The sequence below is a fragment of the Hyperolius riggenbachi genome, chromosome 3, assembly GCF_040937935.1.
Source record: "Hyperolius riggenbachi isolate aHypRig1 chromosome 3, aHypRig1.pri, whole genome shotgun sequence".
Classification (NCBI taxonomy): domain Eukaryota; kingdom Metazoa; phylum Chordata; class Amphibia; order Anura; family Hyperoliidae; genus Hyperolius; species Hyperolius riggenbachi.
Window position 1 is genome coordinate 81,975,538 of NC_090648.1, and position 13,474 is coordinate 81,989,011.

General features: G+C 40.1%; 3 non-coding genes across 3 annotated transcripts; all 3 read right to left on the reverse strand.

The window, feature by feature from the left end:
* Nucleotides 1-8,887: 8,887 nt before the first annotated feature.
* On the reverse strand, nucleotides 8,888-8,959 carry TRNAE-CUC (transfer RNA glutamic acid (anticodon CUC)). The gene has a single exon. It is a non-coding gene; the product is annotated as a tRNA-Glu (tRNA).
* Nucleotides 8,960-11,950: 2,991 nt separating this feature from the next.
* TRNAE-CUC (transfer RNA glutamic acid (anticodon CUC)) lies at nucleotides 11,951-12,022 on the reverse strand. Its single transcript has one exon. It is a non-coding gene; the product is annotated as a tRNA-Glu (tRNA).
* A 1,098-nt stretch (nucleotides 12,023-13,120) lies between these two features.
* On the reverse strand, nucleotides 13,121-13,193 carry TRNAK-UUU (transfer RNA lysine (anticodon UUU)). Its single transcript has one exon. It is a non-coding gene; the product is annotated as a tRNA-Lys (tRNA).
* Between the last annotated feature and the right edge of the window lie 281 nt (nucleotides 13,194-13,474).

A 13,474-nucleotide genomic window follows, 5' to 3' on the forward strand; every position in this document is an offset into this window, starting at 1 on the left:
AGCTGTGCATTAGAGCTGCCCTGCAGTTAGATCAGTTGTCACTCTGAAGGTACCCATTACTGTATAAGCTTTTCCTCCACACTCCTGGGTAAAAGCTGTGAATGTGGTAAGGCTGCTCTGGCTGTAAAAACTCAATGAGGTCTATTTTTAGCACCATGCTGTTAGTCTAGCTCACATCCCTTCCGGATCATAAGGTTTGCTGCATTTTATTTTATGACAGATGAGGAACCATTTGGCTCTAAATGTTGCCTAACTTTACTTTCTACGTCTGTGCACAAGTTCTAACAATGATAAAGGAATTACAGTAAAGTAAAATAAAAACTTAAAGCACACAGAAACATAACCATCTTCAGCAATCACACTGGATAAGAAAACAAAACATGTTGTAGTAATGCAGTTACAACAGAACTGGAAGAAAAAAATCACTTTACCTTTCCTTTCCTTGCATTACAGTGGCCTATTTATAAAGAATTCAGGCCTCAATCACACCTAAAATGGAAAACGCAAGTGTTTTGCAGTTTTGTGCATTTTTCCCCCCCTCCAGGTGCTGCTATTCTGGTAAAAACGCTTTACCAGAGCGATTTTGCAATTCACTCCCTGACACAAGCCAACTCTTTCATCAATACAATGAATTTATTCTTAAAAATGAGAACACAATCGCTGCACAAAGCGATTTTGTGAGCGTTTTGCGTTTTTCCTATACCTTCCATTATAGCAAAAACGCCCCCAAAATGGTACAGGCACCGCTTTGCCAACTGCAAAGCTGGCACAACGTGCTGATATGAACCTTCTCATAGAGATGCATTGCACAATTGTTTTATGGGCGATTTTGAAAATCGCCAAAATGCCCGTAGTGTGAACGAGCCCTGACTGTGTGATAACAGATTGCCACTTCTCTGTTTGCCGCTTTTCAAAATCTGATGTGTTTACTGTTACTGTAATTACCATGCATTGTTACGCTGAAGCTCCAGTCACTTGCATTGTGTAACGATTGCCAGCTGCACTTGTTGCTATTTTCTAGAGAACCTATGCATACAGGACCAGATTTATCAAGAGTGTCTGAGACAAAATATTGGTAGGTTTTTAGAAATCCATGCAGAACTGTCTCAGGCATCTTAAGAAATCATTAGATAGTGCAGATTCCTTCTAAAACTGTTGTAAAATATTAGGAGCTAGGAAGGTCTCTCAGACAGTGCAGTGTGTGAGGGGAACTGCTGTTGCTGAGGTAACCAACACACCTGCTGTATTGATAGCAGAAGGCTCTGAGGAGGAATTCAGTAGGAGGGAGGAGCACATCACAAAATCATGTCTAGCCTGCACTCTGCAATCATGTCTAGTCTGCAGTTCTGCATCTGTAGAACTGCTATCTGCGTCAGTTTAGGGATGGATTTGCACTTTTCTTAACTGTAGTGCAGGTCTAGAAATTAATTTTAAATTGCTACTATTACCTAGGATTTAAGGTTATTATTATCATGCAGAACTGTTCTCCCTGCTGGTTAGAACAGATTAAGAAGAAAGAACTGTCGTTAATGCGTTGATAAATCTCCCCCACAGTTACCTGCGCTGCGTCCTCATATCACAAAAACGTAAAATGGCCATCTATAGCAAAGGGGGTTTGAAACAAATAGCACTCTGTTCTGCACTGTATCCTTCGGTGTTCTCCACTGTGACAATGGAGAACACTGTTTGGCGATTAATAAAAAGGCAGTTAGGCTGATCTCCACTTTGTTTCCACAATCACCAAATTTACAATGGCAGATATTCCAATATTTTGACATTCATGCATAAAGAAGGCAAACTTCTGTTTTGCATAGCATCCTATTAAGGAAGATTTTGTTCTCTTTCAGCCCCTTACACATTTCCAGGAGTTCTGGTTCACCATGCGCTTGCTGGGCAATCTGTAATGCAAAAAGTAGTGATCCTGCATCATTTAATGTGATGGTCAATGAGCTGTCTGGGTCTGGTGTTCATAACAGATGTGTCTATATGTGGTTCACCATGCATAAACATAGCCTCAGACATGGAGTTGCTGGTGAAAATAGGCCAGTCTGTGTGTGATGCAGGACTTTGCTCCAAGAGGTGCAGAGCTATGTGTTATGCATGTGTGCACAGTTACGTTAAGCCTGGGGAATGCCACTCACCAGTGCTGTAGTTTTTGTGTCCTGGCTCCTATGACTAATCCCTGTTCTGTAATTGATTTGTTGCTGAACTCCGGCCTGTATAACTACCTGCACTAAACCGCACTACTATGCTGCAAACTCTAAGGGCCAGCGCAAAACCTCTAGCAGATCTGCAAAATGCTAGAGGTTTTTGAAGCAGATTTTCAAAGCGATTCTAGGTATGTTTAGAGAGATTTTCTAAACATGCCTAGCGTTTTTCAGAGCGTTTTTGTGTAGCAGATGTCATATTTTGTTAGAGTAAAGCTGTTACTGAACAGCTTCTGTAACAAAAACACTTGGAAAACCGCTCTGATCTAGCGGTTTTCCACTTTCCTATACTTAACGTTGAGGCAGAAACGCCTCAGAAATCTAAAAAATGCTGCAGGACAGGAGTTTGCGTTGGGGGAAAAACAAACCGCTCTGGTGTGCACCACCCCATTCACTTTCATTAGCCAAGCGGTTTTCCCCCTGCAAGCATTTTAAAAAATGCTCCAGAACCGATCTTGGTGTGCACCAGCCCTAAGGGTTTTTTTCAATTTTTCAATTAAACTAATTCATGGTATTGAGTCTCAGGGCTCTTTTGATCACTAAAATCAATATCGGATACCTGTGATAATTAGTCTGCCAGGGGAGCCCTATTAAAGGAAAAACCACTAAAGAAGTATGTTCCACATTATAAGCAGGCCACAATTTTCAAGGAAAGAACAAGGATCTCTCTGCTGACAGAAAGGGTGAAATATTATTATTTTATAAAGCGCCAAAAAATTCTGTGTCTGTACAAAGTAAGAAACAAACATGGGGCACAAAACAATACAGGCAATTGTGTACACCTATATCCAAAATACAGAATTGGTAAAAAAAAAATACAGTATTGGTAATTACAGTGACAAAAATAACATGATGAATAAAATGTATAACAAATTCCAAGACACAAAAGGCTGAGAGCCCTGCTCTTGCGAGCTTGCAATCTAAAAAAAAATAGTTGAATGCCTTCGACAAGGTGTGAAAATATAAGATATTTCACTGTACTATTTAAAGATTTGTGGCTGACTGAATGAGCACACAGGTTTGTGCAGATCAAGGCAAAATGAGGAAGATTTCTGCCAAATACATCAGATTAAGAGAGCAGTTGTTAAAAGGCCATTACAAAGCAGTAAGCACAAATTTGAAGCTCCTGGTGCCTCTTGAGTCTGTGAAAATCGGGGTGCGGGATCTTCCAGACGATTGCAATTATGCGTAAATCTTCAATCCGGTCACCCCTCACCAATGCTCACAAGCAGCTGCAGTCAGAGCTACAGTTTTGTTCAATGGTGTACAGTTTTGGTCCACGTGGATGGAGTAGTGGATGGTTTGTGGATTGCCACTATGTACCAACAAGGTTGTGATGTCAAGACGGAGGTGGTGGAGTCATGTTTTGAGGGGAGAGCTGGAAAATATGTGAAGTTCCTGACTGGCCACTTTCTTCCATTGTACAAAAAGAAGAACTCTACTTTTCGTGACAAAATCATCTTCATGCATGACAATGCACCATCTCATGCTACATGGAATACTTCTGCATCATTGGCTACTATCGACATAAAAGAAGAGAAACTCATTGTGTGGCTCCCGTCCTCCCTGATCTCAATGCTATTGAGCACCTTTGCAGCAAAAGATCTATGCGGGTAGGATGCAATTTACATCTGCAGTGCAAGGAGGCTATTTTGCCATCCTAAAATTTATAAAATAAGTTTAACACACGCTAAAGTATGTACCAATTCAAAAAACTATAAAACCATACATTCAAAAATTTAAAACCATAGAAAAAACCTGTTTGCATCACTCATTCACTTTCATCATACACACATATAGTAGAAGGGGCCCTTCCACCCACTACTCTATGTGAACACAATTTCTTGATGCTAAAAAAGGTCCACACCAATAAAAAACTTTGTTCCTAGAGTAGTCTCTTGTGCTTCCTTTTACTGTTAAAAACAGTCATCCCTTGGGTGTAATGAGTTCAAGCTGTGTTAAGGTGGCCACTAACTGTCCAATTTGTAGCGAAAAATCATTCAAGAGATCAGAAATTCTGATCAGATTGGTTGTAAATAACCTCTGTTGATGGGACACAATCGATTATGAACGAGTGAAAAAAAATGTCGTCCGAACAAATTTCGTCGAACCAAAATTTGGATTTTCTTGTTGGTTGTGATAGATAGGAAGCAAAGATTGGTTCGTTGATGGTGTAGTGAACGATGTATTACAATATTTCACTTCCAATCAGAATTTCTGATCGCTCAAACGATTTTTCGCTAGAAATTGGATCATTAGTGGTCACCTTAACACTCACGGTTTTAACGTAGCAGGATTTCACCATTAGTGTGTTTCCACAGATGATCTATGCTCCCTCTCGTCTCCGCTCCCCTCCGGCTATTGCACTTTCAACTGCGGGTCCGGGGTAGTTTCTTTCTGAAAAATCCGCGCGCTGCTTCCCGAGGCTGGTGTCTCAGTGCAGCATACGTCAGTTCCGATTGTAAGTCCCAGACATCCGCTCGCTGCACTTCTGCCCAGCCAGTCTTAGCTAGCGCTTGTTCTTGGGGGACTTTCTCCAATATATCAGCACACCAAGTTAGTTGGAATCACGCTCTTTATTGAGCCATCTGTATCCACAAAAAAGTTAGCCCACAATTATTTCAGGGGCCTCGCAGGGTCCCCCTTTATCAAGGCGTGTGGTTTATGGTTGATAAAGGGGGTCCCTGCAAGGCCCCCAAACCAAATTGTCGGATAACTTTTTTGTGGATACAATAGAGAGCGTGATTGCAACTAACTTGGTGCGCTGATATATTGGAGAAAGACTTTGCTGGTGACACTGCCTAGGTCACAATATCAAGCACCCAACCTTATACAAAGCTGTGCCTAACCACAGCTTCATGACAACTGTTCTTGGGTGACGTCACCACTTCAGGTCTCTGGAACTTCGTGTGCGGGCGGCCGTTGCGCGCTTCCCCGGCTTGCCTCCTGCTCAGGAACTGTGCAGATTGTTGCAGATAGTTAAAGTTAAACTTCTACGCATTTCAGCCAATGGACGTTGGCCTTCTTAAGGAGGATTTGAGAGATTTCTCAAATTTTAGACTATACACTTTACACATTTTAGACTATACACTAAATATTTAAGGGATCCCCTTGTCTAACACCCGGCTCGTTGAGAGAACCCCACAGCGCTAGGTGCATATCTTGTAATTATTTTGCCATCCTGCAAAGAAAGTCAGGCAGAAGCTCTCCAAAAACTCACAGGTCCAATGGATGGAAGAATGAAGAAGCTGCTATAAAATAAGGGGTCAATATGTTAATATATAATTTGACCTGCGAAGATGTTTTTGATTGAAAAGAACATATGACCTAATACAATACAATAACATTTGTAAAGCGCTTTTCTCCCATAGGACTCAAAGCGCATAGCTGTGTCTCAGATTAATACAGGGTTTCAGGCTGGGTTGTGTTACAGAGGAGATAGTCAATGTTCATGAATGCCAGACTGAAAAGGTAGGTTTTCAGTTTAGACTTAAATGCTTCCAGGGATGGGGCTGTCCTGATTGGGTGTGGCAGGGAGTTCCAAAGTGTAGGGGCAGCATGACAAAAGGCTCTGTCTCCAAAGGTTTTGAGGTGGACTCTGGGGGTGACCAAGGTGTTACGTCCTTTTGATCTAAGATTGTGGGGGGTGTGATGTTGCTTCAACAAGTCCTTCAGGTATCCAGGGCCCAGATTGTGCAAGGATTTGAATGTCAGTAAGCCAATCTTAAACAGAATTCTTCATTTTATCGGTAGCCAGTGGAGTGAGCACAGGGTTGGTGTTATGTGGCAATGGCGGGGTTGGCTCGTTAACAGCCTTGCGGCGGCATTCTGTACTAATTGCAGGCGGCGTAAGTCTTTCTTATGCAGGCCTGTGTAGAGGACGTTGCAGTAGTCTAACCTTGATGTGACAAAGGCATGAACTAGGGTTGGAAGATCCTCTGAAGGAATTAGGTGTTTAATCCTTGCAATATTCCTTAGGTGAAAGAAGGAATGTTTCACAACAGCTGAGATTTGATTCCTGAAGCTTAATTTCCCATCAATCAGTACTCCCAGGCTGCGCACACAGTCTGAGTTGTTCAGGTCTGAGCTCCCTATCCTTAGCGGTGTTGGTTGAGACTGGAGCTGCTTTGCTGTTGAGCCCTGGCCCTCGATAACAAGAACCTCAGTTTTGTCAGCATTAAGTTTTAGCCAATTATTATTCATCCACTCCTGAAGCTCAGCTAAGCATGCGTTTATTTGTGGAGTAGGGTCTGTGACATCAGGTTTGAATGACAAATATAGCTGGGTGTCATCAGCATAGCAATGATATGTCAGGCCATGTTTTTGTATGATTTCTCCAAGTGGCAGCATGTATATGGTGAACAGTAAAGGGGATAATATTGTGCCCTGAGGTACACCGTATTTTAGTGGTACAGGGTTGGAGAGGAAGGGCCCTAAGGCTATCCTTTGTGTTCTGCCAGCCAGGAAGGAGTTGAACCACCGGAGAACAATGCCATCTATGCCACAGTACTCTTGTAGCCTATTGAGTAAGATTTCATGATCGACTGTGTCAAAAGCCGCTGAGAGGTCGAGCAAAATCAGGATGGAACATTGACCCTTGTCTCTTGCAATGAGCAGATCATTGCAAATCTGGGTGAGGGCTGTTTCACAGCTGTGATATTTCCTGAAACCAGATTGAAGAGGGTCAAGGATGTTGTTTCTGGAGAGCCTGGCTTCAAGTTGGAGGTAGACAGCCTTTTCCTGCAAATTCAGCAAATTACCATTTTTTAACTTGCTTTAACCTATAAAATGTTTTGAAACTCTTGTGCGTAATCATTTGGACCAGTGAAATTCAAGTTTTTTTATTTTTGAAAAACATACCATTATCATTAGGAGGTTTGTTCCGTAACATTCGAATAATAAAATCAGAGAAAATATAATTTGCATAATAATTTGCAACACGGTGTACTATTGACTTTGGCCTGCCTGATTCCCCCTCTACTGTTTTTCTGGCTCCTTTGGCTGGATAGTGTAGATTTGACTCTTGGCTAGAGTCAGTATGTGTTCAGTAAGAAGTCCTTGGGCATGACTTCCTAACACTGCAGGGTGGTCCCTTGAGCGTTCTCGACTTAGTGGCTGTAGCTCTTGAGTCTAACAGGAGAAAAGCGCTATACAAATGTTCAGATTATTATTATTTGGCATTGCTGCCCCTTGCTCTCTGCATTTTCCTGTATCACCTTCAGAGATTTTGGACTGTGAGCTGCAAAAGAAGCTTATCTCACCATCAAAATCTCCCAGCTATAGGTACCTGAACCCTGAGCACCATTTTTTTTAAAATACATTTTGTGATGTGGAAAATGGCATTATTTCAGCAGAAATAAGGTTATTTTTTCTGGCAAACAGGTTATTTGCTCTTTTATATACAAGTCTTTAAAGTGAATGGGAATCGCCAGACACTTTTCTAAGCAGAGGGAAGACTACGGGTCCTATAGAGCCTTCCCACTCTCCTCCCCGTCCCGGTTCAAGCGCTGGCACCCCGGTAGCAGTATTCGACCAATTTGGTCAAACAATGCTCTCTGCCGCGAAGGAGGCCTCGAAATCTTCGGGACCCTAAGTGGTCTCAAAGATGGGACGCTCCATGCTGTACATGTGCGAGCGCCCTCTCTTGCACACTCGCTCGTGTGCAGTATGGAGCCGCCTGTCTTCGGGAGGACTCGGCTCCCGAAAACTTCCGAAGGGGGGGGGGGGGGATACAAATGGAGGAGCTGCTGCTGCAACAAAGGGGCCCGGGAGATAAGAGGGAAAGTCCTATAGGATCAGAGCCTTACCTCTCCAGTATCTGGTTTATTTATTTATTAATTTGTACGATTCCCAATGACTTTAAGTAGAACATCCCATTAAATTAATGGATACAAACCAGGGGAATCAATTATTGTGTATTTGATCTGAAAGTTCGCATATTTAGTCTTTTTCTTTAATGTTTACATTTTAACCCTATAGAAAATAGAATGGTCGGAATAACAAGTAAAGGTATTCTCATTCCACAGGTAAGCATTTATCTTATGTCTAAAATATACAGTATCTATGATTTCGTTTACAATTGTCCAGTGACTTTCATGCTAAAATCACTTTTTTTTTATTTATTAACATTAGACTATTATCCAATATTTTAAATGAACATAAAATATTATGGGACTCGGCCGGTATGATTAATATTTATTATTTCCCCAATTAAATAATAAGAATATGTTGAAAAATAATGTAATGTTTAGCTTAATAAATCAAACTAAAATAAGAAAATCACTATACTTTCCCTGTAAATAGATATAATACATTTTAACATGTTCACTGCACAGTTTGGTGCTATCATTACAGTGCCAAATGCAAAGCAAGAAAATATGAATGCAGTAGAGGGTGAGGGACAAGGTTTATTAATCTTATGCATTGAAATAGCAATTCAAATTTGTACTGACATTTGCTAGGCTTCCAGTTCAACAGTCAAGTCAGCAGGGGGAGTGCTAAGCCAATTTTAAATTTGTGTTTGGAATATACAGTACATTGCTGATTAAAGTAAAACAGTTAAAGTCTTTAATCCTCAATATTTAAACCATGAAACGTAAACAAAACAAATGATGCACTATGTGGTGATCATTTTAACAGATCTGTTACTAGGAAACAGCAAATGGGGATAAAAATCCTTATTCCCTGACCGGGAATCGAACCCGGGCCGCGGCAGTGAGAGCGCCGAATCCTAACCACTAGACCACCAGGGAAGGTGATAGTAGTTATTTATGTGGTGTTAGTTACGGGCAGCAGAAGCCTGTTCATTTGTTGGGGACATATATATAAAGTGGGTGGAGCCAAAAAAAGTGGAGCTTACAACAGCCAATTAAAATTCTATTTATTTTCAAGGGGAATATTTAAACTGCTGCCATTCCTACACTGTTAATGCCAGAGGCCTCAAACTTGGTACTGTTGGTCATTGGGTGACTGGGATACAAATTCACTACAGGGGGTGGAGCCACAAACAGCCAATCAGATTTCTTTGCTGGCTAAACTGCTTTCATTAACACATTTTCAATGCCAGGAATCCTAAAGCTCACAAACTTGATCATTGAGTGACTGTGTGTCAAGGGTACACAAAGTGGGTGGAGCCAAAAAATGTAACTGGGAAAATGTAAATTGCAGCCATTCTTATACCGTTAGTGGCAGAGTTCTTAAACTTTGCACAGTTGGTCATTGGGTGACTGGGACTTATATTAAGGAAAGTGGGTGGAGCCTACACCTGCCAATCAAATTTTACCTATTGAATTTCAAGGGGAATATGTCAATTGCTGCTATTACACTGTTAATGGTTAATGATTAAAACAGCTGTTCCCAATTAGTCGGGGTAATTAGGATGCTTTAGAACAGCTTAGACTATTTGGAATGGTATAGAATGTTGGATTTTCCCACAGACTGACAATTTTTGAAGGGTATGAATAATTTTGGACGGGACACTTTTTGCTCAAATGTAAATAAAAGCTGAGATTTTTTTTTTGCCACAATAATGCCTCTTGGACATCATCTATACATTCCTTGAAAATAGACATACTAGATTTTAAGATGATCACTGCAAAGTTTGGCACTATATTACAGTGCCAAATACAAAGCAGGAAAGTATGAATGCCGTGGTAGGATCATTAAAAAAATGACAACTTTTTCTTCCCGCTTATGTACTATAGACATTCTGCATTAGAGGGCAAGGAATAAGGTACATTATTCTAGTGCACTGATGTAACCGTTAATATTGTGCTGACAATTGCTAGGCTTTCGGTTCACCAGTCAAGCCAGCAGAGGGAGTGCTACTGCTAAGCCAATTTTAGATTTGTTTTTGGAATAAACAATGCTGATTAACCACTTCAGGATCACAGGTTTTTCCCCTTAAAAACCAAAACAACTTTCCCATTTCAGCGCTCCTCCCATTCATTCAGCGGTAACTTTATTGTTACTTATCACACTGAAATGATCTATATATTGTTTTTTTCGCCACAAATTATGCTTTCTTTGGGTGGTAGTTTTTGCTCTGAATTATTTTATTTTATATGCATTGTAAAGGGAATAATAAGGAAAAAAAAGAAAAAAAATGATTATTTCTCAGTTTTCAGCCATTATAGTTTTAAAATAAAATGTGCTTTGGTACTTAAAACCCACACATCTTATTTGCCCATTTGTCCGGTTTATTACAACATTTAAATTGTGTCCCTAGTACAATGTATGGTGATAATATTTTATCTGGAAATAAAGGAGCATTTTTCCATTTAGGGATTTTTAATACTTTTTCACTTATTACAAGAACTTTTTTTGAAAAAATATACTCTAATGACTTCCGTATTACAAGAGTCCCTAAGGTAACTATTTATGTAAAAAAAATTAAGTGATGTAATTTTTTTTATTTTTTTTTAACAAGTGTTTTATTTCTGTAACTGTGGGGCAGGGATGGATGGGTTAAAAGTAATAATAAAAAAAATTAATAATAATAAACTTTCTATGTTAAACAGTATAGTGGCATAAATAGGTGTATTTTACTTTTTGGCCACAAGATGGTGCTATTGAGACCGTGTTTCTATTAATAGAACACAGCGGAACATGGAAGTGTAGGGTCTGAGAGCTTATGCGACGTTAACAAGCTCTCCGAAGACAGGGGAACGGTGATCGGGATTGAGAATCAAAAGATTCTCACATCCTGATCACAGATGGAGGGGGCTGGGACGGTGGATCGGCGGAAAACAGCGCGGGGATCGTGAACGTGACGGTAAGGCAGCAGTACGCATATCTACCCCCCTGATCCGCACGTGAAGTTTAAAGGGGCGTGGATATGCGTACCAAGGATCCTAAAGTGGTTAAAATAAAACTGTTGTAGCCTATAATCCTGAAAATATATACAGTACAACCTTGGATTGAGAGTAATTTAGTTTAAGAGCACTTTGCAATACAAGCAAAAATATTTTTTAAATTTTGACTTGATATACAAGCAACGTCTTGGTATACAAAAAAAGCAAAAAAAAGTATACATGCGTCACGTCATCACAACTGAGCCAATAGTTCTTCTCCCTTTGGTGCTGCAGGATTGCACTTAATTGCACTTAATCTGGGTGTAGAAACTGCAAAGTCACATTTCCATGAAATCCTCAAAAGTAACTAATTGGATAAGTTTCTTGTTAAAGCCACAAAAAACGTTGGGACGAGCCAACAGATGGCAATGATTCTGTTAGTTGTAGTAAAAGTCTTGTTTACATTTTAATTTCATACTATTTTACTATAAGTGTTTTTGGATTGTGGAACAAATCCCCTGGGTTACCATTAGTTCAAGTTTTTTCAAGTTTTGAAAGAGATTCTTCTCACTTTCTGTATTTGAGACTTCCATATTGATGCTTTAGAAATGGTAATCCCAGGAACGACCATTAAGGCACCAATAAAAAATAAATAGGGATTTAAAGCTATATTTACACTAGACAAAAACAAACCATTTTCCGAAAATGGAGGCCAACAGAAAAAAAAAGCTAATGCTACGATGCTGTGTAGAGATCACTGACACAACCTCTGCATCCAACTTACTTGCCTTTGTTAGAGAATAAAGTTCTGGTCCACCATGAGCTTATCTGTAACTTTGGGGGGGGGAAAAACAAAATAGATGATGCACTTCTTCTTTCTTTAACTATGTGGTGATCAGTTTTACGTAGCTGTTACTAGGAAACTGCAAACAGGAATTAAAAAAATCCTTATTCCCTGACCGGGAATCGAACCCGGGCCGCGGCGGTGAGAGCGCCGAATCCTAACCACTAGACCACCAGGGAAGGTGATAGTAGTTCTTTATGTGGTGTTAGTTATGGGCAGCAGAAAGCCTGTTCATTTGTTGGGGACATATATGTAAAGTGGTTGGAGCTTACAACAGCCAATTAAAATTCTATTTATTTTCAAGGGGAATATTTAAACTGCTGCCATTCTTACACTGTTAATGCCAGAGGCCTCAAACTTGGTACTGTTGGTCATTGGGTGACTGGGGTACAAATTCACTAAAAGCGGCGGAGCCACAAACAGCCAATCAGATTTCTTTGCTGGCTAAACTGCTTTCATTAACACTTTTTCAATGCCAGGAATCCTAAAGCTCACTAACTTGATCATTGAGTGACTGTGTGTCAAGGGTACACAAAGTGGGTGGAGCCAAAAAATGTAACTGGGAAAATGTAAATTGCAGCCATTCTTACACTGTTAGTGGCAGAGTTCTTAAACTTTGCACAGTTGGTCATTGGGTGACTGGGACTTATATTCAGGAAAGTGGGTGGAGCCTACACCTGCCAATCAAATTTCACCTATTGAATTTCAAGGGGAATAAGTCAATGGCTGCTATTACACTGTTAATGGTTAATGATTAAAACAGCTGTTCCCAATTAGTCGGGGTAATTAGGATGCTTTAGAACAGCGTAGACTATTTGGAATGGTATAGAATGTTGGATTTTCCCACAGACTGTGACAGTTTTTGAAGGGTATGAATAATTTCGGACGGGACACTTTTTGCTCAAATGTAAATAAAAGCTGAGAATTTTTTTTGCCACAATAATGCCTCTTGTACATCATCTTATTATCTTTTGGGAGGCACCTATGTCATTTCCCATCAAAAAATTACTTACTGGTTGAATAAAAATAACTTTAAGTCAAAATTTGCCAGGGGTATGAATAATTATGGGCAGCACTGTATATCTACGCCCCTAGGACTTTAGTTGAAGTCCTGCAGGGCGTAGATATACTGCCCCTGGGACAGTGACTAGTTGAGGAACTCTTCTAAGTAATGAGGAATAAAGAACAATGATCATTTTTAGTGAGCATAGAAGAGCCAAAAAGCACTTTCTGGTTTAGGAAGGCAAATCTATGTGACAGACTTTAAAAAAAATCATCGCCTGAACAGGGACTTGAACCCTGGACCCTCAGATTAAAAGTCTGATGCTCTACCGACTGAGCTATCCAGGCCCCAAGGTTATTAACTGTGTGACATATTTCAAGCCACACCTACCTTTTGTCTAGTCATTGCAACCTAGTGAGGATAGGAATGTCCTAAAATGATGGCTATGTACAAATCTGGTTTCCTTAGGAAGTAGTGATTTTACTTTATAATATGTGATTTTTAGTGGAAAGGCGCGCTAAGTCTCTTCACACAGGTTTAAAATCAAATCAACATAGTAAAGTGCTACTAACTGAGCTATCCAGGCTACAAATCCACTATTAAAAAGACATTTTTTAAAATAATTCCT